The sequence below is a fragment of the Pinus tabuliformis genome, chromosome J, assembly GCF_031772625.1.
Source record: "Pinus tabuliformis cultivar Carrire ecotype Pingquan chromosome J, CPIR1, whole genome shotgun sequence".
Classification (NCBI taxonomy): Eukaryota; Viridiplantae; Streptophyta; class Pinopsida; order Pinales; family Pinaceae; genus Pinus; species Pinus tabuliformis.
Window position 1 is genome coordinate 1,326,798,238 of NC_142295.1, and position 8,305 is coordinate 1,326,806,542.

Consider the following 8,305-nt stretch of genomic DNA (forward strand, 5'->3'; position numbering starts at 1 on the left):
CCGGCAAGCAATAGAGGGGGCTATCCGAATAGTGTGTACTATCCCTTCAGTATCGCTCTAGGGAGAGAAGTGCAGTATCGGTGGAGATATTGTATTGGGGGGGTTATCAGTAGAGAAAGGTAGTCTTTGGGATCACCTAATCTAGAGAAGGCAGTCTCATAAGCTATCTGGGATCACCTAATCTAGGGAAAGATATATAGAATGAGCGAAGGAAATGAGCTAAGGAAAGGGAGGAGCTAAGGTAATTCGTTGGGATAAGTGATTCGATATTCGTTACTTTACTTTAAAGGAGGTAATTCGTTGCCCCAGGAAGTAAGTAGTGATTTGTTATTCGTAGATTCGTTACTTTAAGGAGCTAAGGTAATGGGATATTCGATTTATTAATTAGGGGCTTTCTTTGAGGAGCTTTAGTTATCGACATTCTACGAGTCGTTACCGAAAAGCCTTATCTATACTGTCTCTAGGGGGCGTCGTAGAACCAGAGACTTGGGAAAGACCCTAGCCCCTTAGGAACCCCGTTAAGGTAACCCTTTCCAGTGTCTGAGATCCTACAATTATTCAAATGTTTTGACAGGTGAGACTCCTAGCCATTTTTCACTTATTACATATGTTCATTTTACTAGGAGGTTTCATAAACTTACTGTTTCGAAAGCTAATGACATTTTCTATTTGCATTTTTCACATTCTTAGTCACATAAGCATGCATGTACATATTGAATGGAAAATTGCATTTCACACCAAAATTTGCATCCATAGATATAGAATAAATACGCATATGTCTATATAAGATGAAGTATACATAATATAAAAATATGTAATGTCAAATCAAAACTAGCTCAACAGCCTATTATGAGACATAAGGCCCAAGTCCACGTGAAAGTGACTTCGCTCTATGGAAAAATCTTTTTTACCTGATATGACTTAGGCCTAACTTACATTTGAACATGAGTCATAGTCAATGCCAGGTTTCAATACACTCGATCCAAGAGTCGGTGCACTCGATGCCACGTGTAAGTCTCTCTCTCTACCTCGACCTCGATCTATACCGATACAGAACCTTGGGAAATGTTCCTACCTTGATTGGATTACATGACGATCAATGCATTACTTATGATGCACCCATTTAGGGTCATACAACAGTCATTGCCAAACACCAGCCGATCATTGTCAATCATAGCTGCCTGAAGGTCATAGCCAATTGTCATCGCCTTAAGGTCATTGTTTATAGCCGATAGTAATTGCCGGGAATCATAGCCTGTTGTCATAGCCGATAGCCGCCGGTAGTTGATGCCAGGAGTTGGTTGATGCCGATACTCAATACAGGAGTCATACTTCATGCTGTTGATCCAAGAGGCGATCCAGGTGGTTTCGATGCCGGTACTCAATCCAGGTGTTTATCCACTCGATGCCAAGAGTCAATGCTGCTCGATGCTTATATTCGATTCAGGAATCATAGTCGCATAGTCGCTAGTCGTAGTAGCCTGTTGGCAGTATGAGCTAGAAGGTGCAGCATTAAGTATAGTCACATGGAGGTAAGCTCTACTCAGTGTAGCATGATGAACCTAGGGTCGGTACAGCTATAAGTTCTCGTCGATGTATAAATCAAGCTCCAGTCACAGTGCAGCATGATGAACCTATGGTGGTCAGTGTTAGAAGTGAGGGGATTCAAAGTGTTTGAACAGTTATCATCCACCATGCCCAGGAAGGTGTGATTCTAAGTGTGTTACCAGTTCTAGATCCAACGTTACCGGTTCGACGTGCACAGGATGGAAGTGATTCTACGTGTGTTACCAGTTCGATGTTACCAGTGCTAATAGTCTTGACTATATGGTCTTAGGGCAAGTAAGAAAGAAAGTGTCCATAGGGCTAAGACTGATACCGGAAGTCCATGTGAGTGAGTAGTACTTATGGCTTTCACTCTAAGTCCGTAGAGCTAAATAGTATAAATCATTCATCCAGAACGGCAAGATATTGATTGAACTATGCCTAGTTAAGCTAAGGCCAAGGCTTATGCAACTAGTTGGAATCGTGAATGTATGGGGGGGGAAACAAGGTTATCTCAGAATAAGTACTAATCCACATACATGGATTGACTCTTATGGGTATAGCTTATATAACATGTAAACAAGCTAACATGACTATCTCGTTTATCATATATGAAGCTGTAACGTATTCATCACCTTTCAATAAGCACTGTATTATTACTAGTACTATACATTATGGAGGTATGATTAGCTTATACATGATACTAGTTATATTGACTTTGCCCTTTGATACGTAGCATATTGTCGCTATCTCTTGTTCCCTTTGCTCACCGATCTATCTGTATATCCTACTAGGTCAAATTGGGCATATCTAGTAGTACTATTACCATCATATTCTAATTAGATATGGTATTACTACTATAACCATGATGTTCATCTTAGATATGGGATTTTGACTAGTTAATAAACCACATCCGAGTATTAGATAGAGATAGGGTGATGACTATAGGAATAAGCCATATTGATAAGCTAAATACAATAGGTGGTTTTTATATATCAATAAGAGTCAATATAGCTGTATAGAGAAACTTAGAGTAGTGTCCAGTCCAATACTTAACACTCAAATCATAATGGCATTCAAAGGGTACTGTTTATCCTAATAAAGGTAAAGCTATGTTCATAGTTACAACCATTGTTTTGGTTACATATAATACTAGTGATTACAAAGCTCATAATTAGTGTAATGTTTGTGTTACTGGTTTGCTTATACTAGTCTGTTACAAGGAGAATGAAGCTGCGTACAACTCCGGGCCAGCTCCACTTCCTCCAGGCGGTATCATGTCGGCTGCTTCTACACTTCCTCCTTCAAACAGGCGGAACACGTCGTCGAGCGCTTCATCATCTCGGAGCTTGAGGATCGTGTCTCCTTCTGTAGGTCAGTAAAAATCTTCTTCGGCCGCGACTTCTCTCTGCACTGTCTCCGATCCACTGGTCTGAACAGGTTCGCCTCTATTCTTCTCCTCTGTCGTTTCCCTAAATTATCGGACTAGCTCCTCTTCTCCTAGCAAACGCAACGTCCATACCCTAGCCTACCTATCCTATTATACCCTAACCTATACTAAGCACCCTGCATACCCTAGGCTTGCCTACCACTAACTTATCCTAGTGTTCATATACTAACCTAGCCTTACCCTAGATTCATGTACCCTATCTAAGATAACCCATATTGTCGTAGCCTACCCTCAAATTGATTTCAACTACACTTGACCTAGACTACCATAGCCTAAACTACCCTATCCTACCGTACCATGGCCAATATGAATCTAACCATATCCCAACCTAGACTACCCTAGCATACCCTACATTCACATCTATTATCCTAAACTACCTAGCTTAATCCACCCTACTCTAAACGAAACTACCCTACCTAACCTACCAAGGTCAAGTGCTATATCGAATTTTATTAATCTCCCTCAAAAAATGGTGTTGTGTATTTTTCGTAAATTAATATGTTTGGAGATATTATTCCTCACCTTAATATTGGATTTATATTTTACTCACAAAGAAAAGATTAAGGTTTAGTTGATGTTTAATAATTCGATAAGGATGGGAAGCTAATCCTTATCCACCATGTAGACCTTAGTACACTTTCTTAGCCTCTTTGGGAAACTGGACTCCATCTTAAAATCCCATCTGTGTGATGCATGAAGACTCCCATCTTAGTAAAGGCTTTGCCAAATTCTACATGCTAGATATCAATTATTGGGAAAATGTGCATTTTGATAGTTGAAAAGGTACAATATATAGGAAAAAAAATCTAAAGGATATGTGTAAAATTTAACATGGAATGAATTAAAGTTCAACTACCACCACTCTATAAAATTGAGATAGCTAGAATAACAACTTCTCTTTTACAAACAAAAAAAATATAATAACTTAAGAATAAAACACTCATCAATCTCATACTACACGAAAACATTCATACCCTAATAGAGATTATAACTTACTTCTTTATAATATTGTTATGTACACTTTTTCACATAACTAAACTCTATCCACACAAATTTAACTAAAAGGGAAAACTTTTATCCACTGCCACAATCACCATAGTTCATTGCTCAGGAGGATGAAGAACTGAATGTGGAAATAACCATTTTTAGGGCTCTCCATCACCATAGTTCATTGCTCAGGAGGATGAAGAACTAAATGTGGAAATAACCATCTTTTAGGGCTTTCCAATAGACTGCTCTATGGCTGAGCTTTGAAATTCCTGGCTCATTTTAATAAAACATTGTATTTTTATTAAAAATTATATTATTAAATAAAAAGGGATAAAATCAATCTCACTTACTTAAACAAAATAAAATAAATATTTAAAATCTCATTTATATTTTTTATAATATTTTAATAAAATTTAAATAATGGATAATTTTAAGGATTAACTTTTAATTTATTTATTTTCAAAACTATGATTAAGCAATATGACAATTTTTTTTTCCTCCATTAAAATATATTATTATCACTACAATCTAATATTTAAAATATAAATATATATTACTCTGAGACTCTATTTCAAATATTCATTTCAAATCTACTGTTTCTCTAATAAAACAAGCATCCATTATGTTAGAAAGTTTGCATTGAAATTATTATTTTCATTGAGATTCACAATATTTTCATGGCCATCTATTCCATTCCTTGTTATACATTTAGTGGAGTATAATAATGATTGGGAAAGGTTATACATTCACTGGAGCATAATAATGATTGGGAAAGGTTCGCAGAAATTTTTTCAGCTGGAACGCTAAAGACAACTTCCTTTCATGTCACAGTTTATATTAAACGATTGTACAAAAGTTTTCTATTTTTGAAAAAAATATATAGTTAATGGAAAACAAAAACGGGTTTGCTGAAAGAGGGTCCTTGCTCAAGTACCTAACCTATTTATTCAATCGTTGAGACAACTTTCTTCCATGTCACAGTTTATATTAAGCGATTGTACAAAAGTTTTCTATTTTTGAAAAAAATATGTAGTTAATGGAAAACAAAAACGGGTTTTGCTGAAAGAGGGTCCTTGCTCAAGTACCTAACCTATTTATTCAATCGTTGTTGTTCCGTAAAAAAAAGCTACAACAGTATCAAGAGAACCAATTATGGTCCCCTCCTATTAAAGAGTTGACAGAGTTTTCATAGCTGGGAGAGGTGATGATAATTTCTTTCCTAGCCATTTATAATGAAAAATCATACATACAGTTTCCATTTTTGAAATATGTAGATTAAAAAAAACAATTGGTTTAGTAAAACTCTTCACTAGTCAATTTGCAAAGCCGAATAATAAATTCAATCACTATTACTAACATGGCAATCAATCAGTGAAAAAAGTTCACGGTGTATATTGTTCTTACGCTTAAAATACTCTCACAGAAAAGCTACAACAAATCCAAAAACAAACACAAACTATTATTCATTTTACTCTATACAATATCAAGAAAACCAGGTAGAATCCACTTCTGTGATTGTAATAAAAGAACGTTATTAATTTACACAGTTTACATTCATTTGCTCAATAAAAGTCTCTCTAATTTCGGTATTGATTTCATGCTCAGAACATTACATTACATTGAAAGCTAAAACCATGTTAAATACAATCATCGCGACTTAAAGAGTTGTGGATCACTTAGTGGCATGCAGTTATATTGTAGAGATTCTTTCAATGAGTTGATAAGAAAGTAATAAACCAACTGGACCTTTTAACAAACTTCAAACTTAAAAAAAATCACCCACAGTTTTATAGACTGAGAAGCATTGGATGAGAGAAACCTATTTTCTCAAAACCACCCAAATGTTTTAAGCGGTGTTCTTGTACATCCCCGCTATTCATAGAAAATGGGCGTGATTTCGTTGAAGATTTCCCTAGGGTTAAGGACCCGGACAGAAATCTTTCACTCAGCATTACCTCAAAGTATTACATTGTATCACAATATTGAAGCATGTTCCGAGGTTCTGGGTTGTTGTAGAGATGTGATTGCATTGCTATGTTATATATTTTTTATTAGACAGGATTATGGTGAGGTAATAAAATTTATAAATTATTATAAAGTTGTTTCATGCAATAACCAAAAACTGGATTTAAACTCTACTCAGGAAATAATTTAGTGTTATGATCTGACCTGAGAAAATTATTGAATTGTCTTTGACAGAGCTAATTGAAATGGCGAGTTGGGTTACTAGCTAATAAATTAACCCTGTTGAGCATCGAGGATTGCTCTCAAATTCCAACCTGAGATCTTCAATCTTCCACGGAGCACCAAAGCCGCATGTCCAGAAAGAAATATCCAAGCCAATTAGATGACAAGGATTTCGTTTATGTGAGATTAAAGCAACAACTTGCAAGAATAACCCTTGGGGTAATGGCCAGGGCAAGGACGAAAGTGTATTACCTCACTGATGACACATGAACATGCCCATTGTCTATTTCTTCCTTGCCTGTAATTGCACTTCCTCCATTCTAATGGATGGATCATGGAACAAAGCCACCATTCCATTTTTGGGAAATCATGCAGATAGCTTCAAATTCATGGAGATTGTTCACAGATAGTTGTCACTAATCCAGTTGTCAATGGCCTGGACAGTGAAAATTTTCGTGAAAACGATAGTGAGCTCGCTGGCACGCAATTCTTCACATGTGGGTGACGAATAGTTAATATTGCAATTTGCAAGTCTCATCAGATTAGGTTTAGGGTGGCGTCAAAGCAAACCTTAAAACTGCACTCGTCTCCCATAGTACTAAGTAGTTAATGGTAATGGTTGCATTCGTCTCCGACTCTCCACTGAGTACAAACCAGTAGTTAATGGTAATGGTAGCTCGAGATTAAATTTGCACATATCATTCTTATGGTCAGAGTTGTAGATGGTCACTGAGAGAGTTACTCCTATTAAGTACTAGCCTATGGTAGCTGAGAGATACTACTATTAGGCACTACGCTAGTAAGAAGTCGGACGCTGGAGCATTTAAATAGCATTAAATAATGTATTGTGTACCGGTACCAAGCCCCCAACTCCCATGAAATAAAGCTATCATTCTGACGGTTTAACTTTGAAATTAAACGTCAAAACGATGGGTTGCAGCTGTATAGAACATGTTAAATCTGACTTTGAAAAATTTTCAGCCACCATCAAACGTCTTGAAACTCAAAATAGGTCCTACAGAACGTCAAATTCCAAACGTCCTAAAACTCGAAATAGGTCCTACAAAACGTCAAATTCCAGGCCTGCTCGCCCTGTTTCATAGGGTGACGCTTATTTTCCGGGGCATAGGGCCCATTAATGCGGTCATTCAGTAGATGCCTATTGCTTGATTTATACTTTAAATTTAAAAATTAGGTATATACAGCGGACCGCATTAATAACTGGTAAATTTATATTTGTTTAAATTTTAAGATCAAGCCCCCACCGCATTAATTAATGAGTCTATAGCCTGTTATATAGCGTTATGTTGAACCTTGGCAATACCCTGTTTTTTTTGGCTGATTCTGTTACGTTGAACCTTGGCAATTTCCTGTTTATTCTTTGCGGATTCTGATATCTTCATATTCCATGGTTCGTTGGCAGTTAATTGGAGTGTTATTTCTCTTCTGGGACGTAGTGACTGCCGTCGCCGATACAGAGGCTAATCTTGTGAACTCGGGATATAGTACGGTCAAAAGTAACAACGTCATCCTTTTTAACAACAACTTGAATGCGGCGCTTGAAGCCCTACGTGCCAAGATTGTTTCTTCTGGTTTTGCTACCGCCGAGCAAGTAATAGGTTCAGACCAGTGTATGTCCTGGCGCATTGCAGAAAGGATAAAACCCCCTCTGATTGCCTCAAATGTATTACAATGGCAGAGAAGCAAATTCGCAACTGCTCCGCCATGTCTGGCGGGAGAGTTATTTATGAGGGTTGTTTCTTGCGATAATAGAGCAACAATTTCTACTCCCAAGCCACGCCCTGGTAACACGTAGTTCTGCGGTGTCACTAAAGTCAGCGGCGACGCTAATCAGTTTTCGGAAACGACCCAAAATTTGATAGGCGATTTGATAACGGCGGCTCTGAAAACCGCTGCGCTTTTTGCTGTGCATATGAGTCAAGCGTCATCAAATAGTACCATCTATCCTCTTGCTTCGTGCCTGTGGTCTATTAATGAATTAGGGTGCAGTGAATGCCTGGAAATAGCAGAGGGCAATATCAAAAATTGTCTTCCTCAAACTGAAGGATGGGCTGTGGACGTTGGCTGCTATCTGCGATATGCCACATATTTTTCCTGAGCAACACCACAACG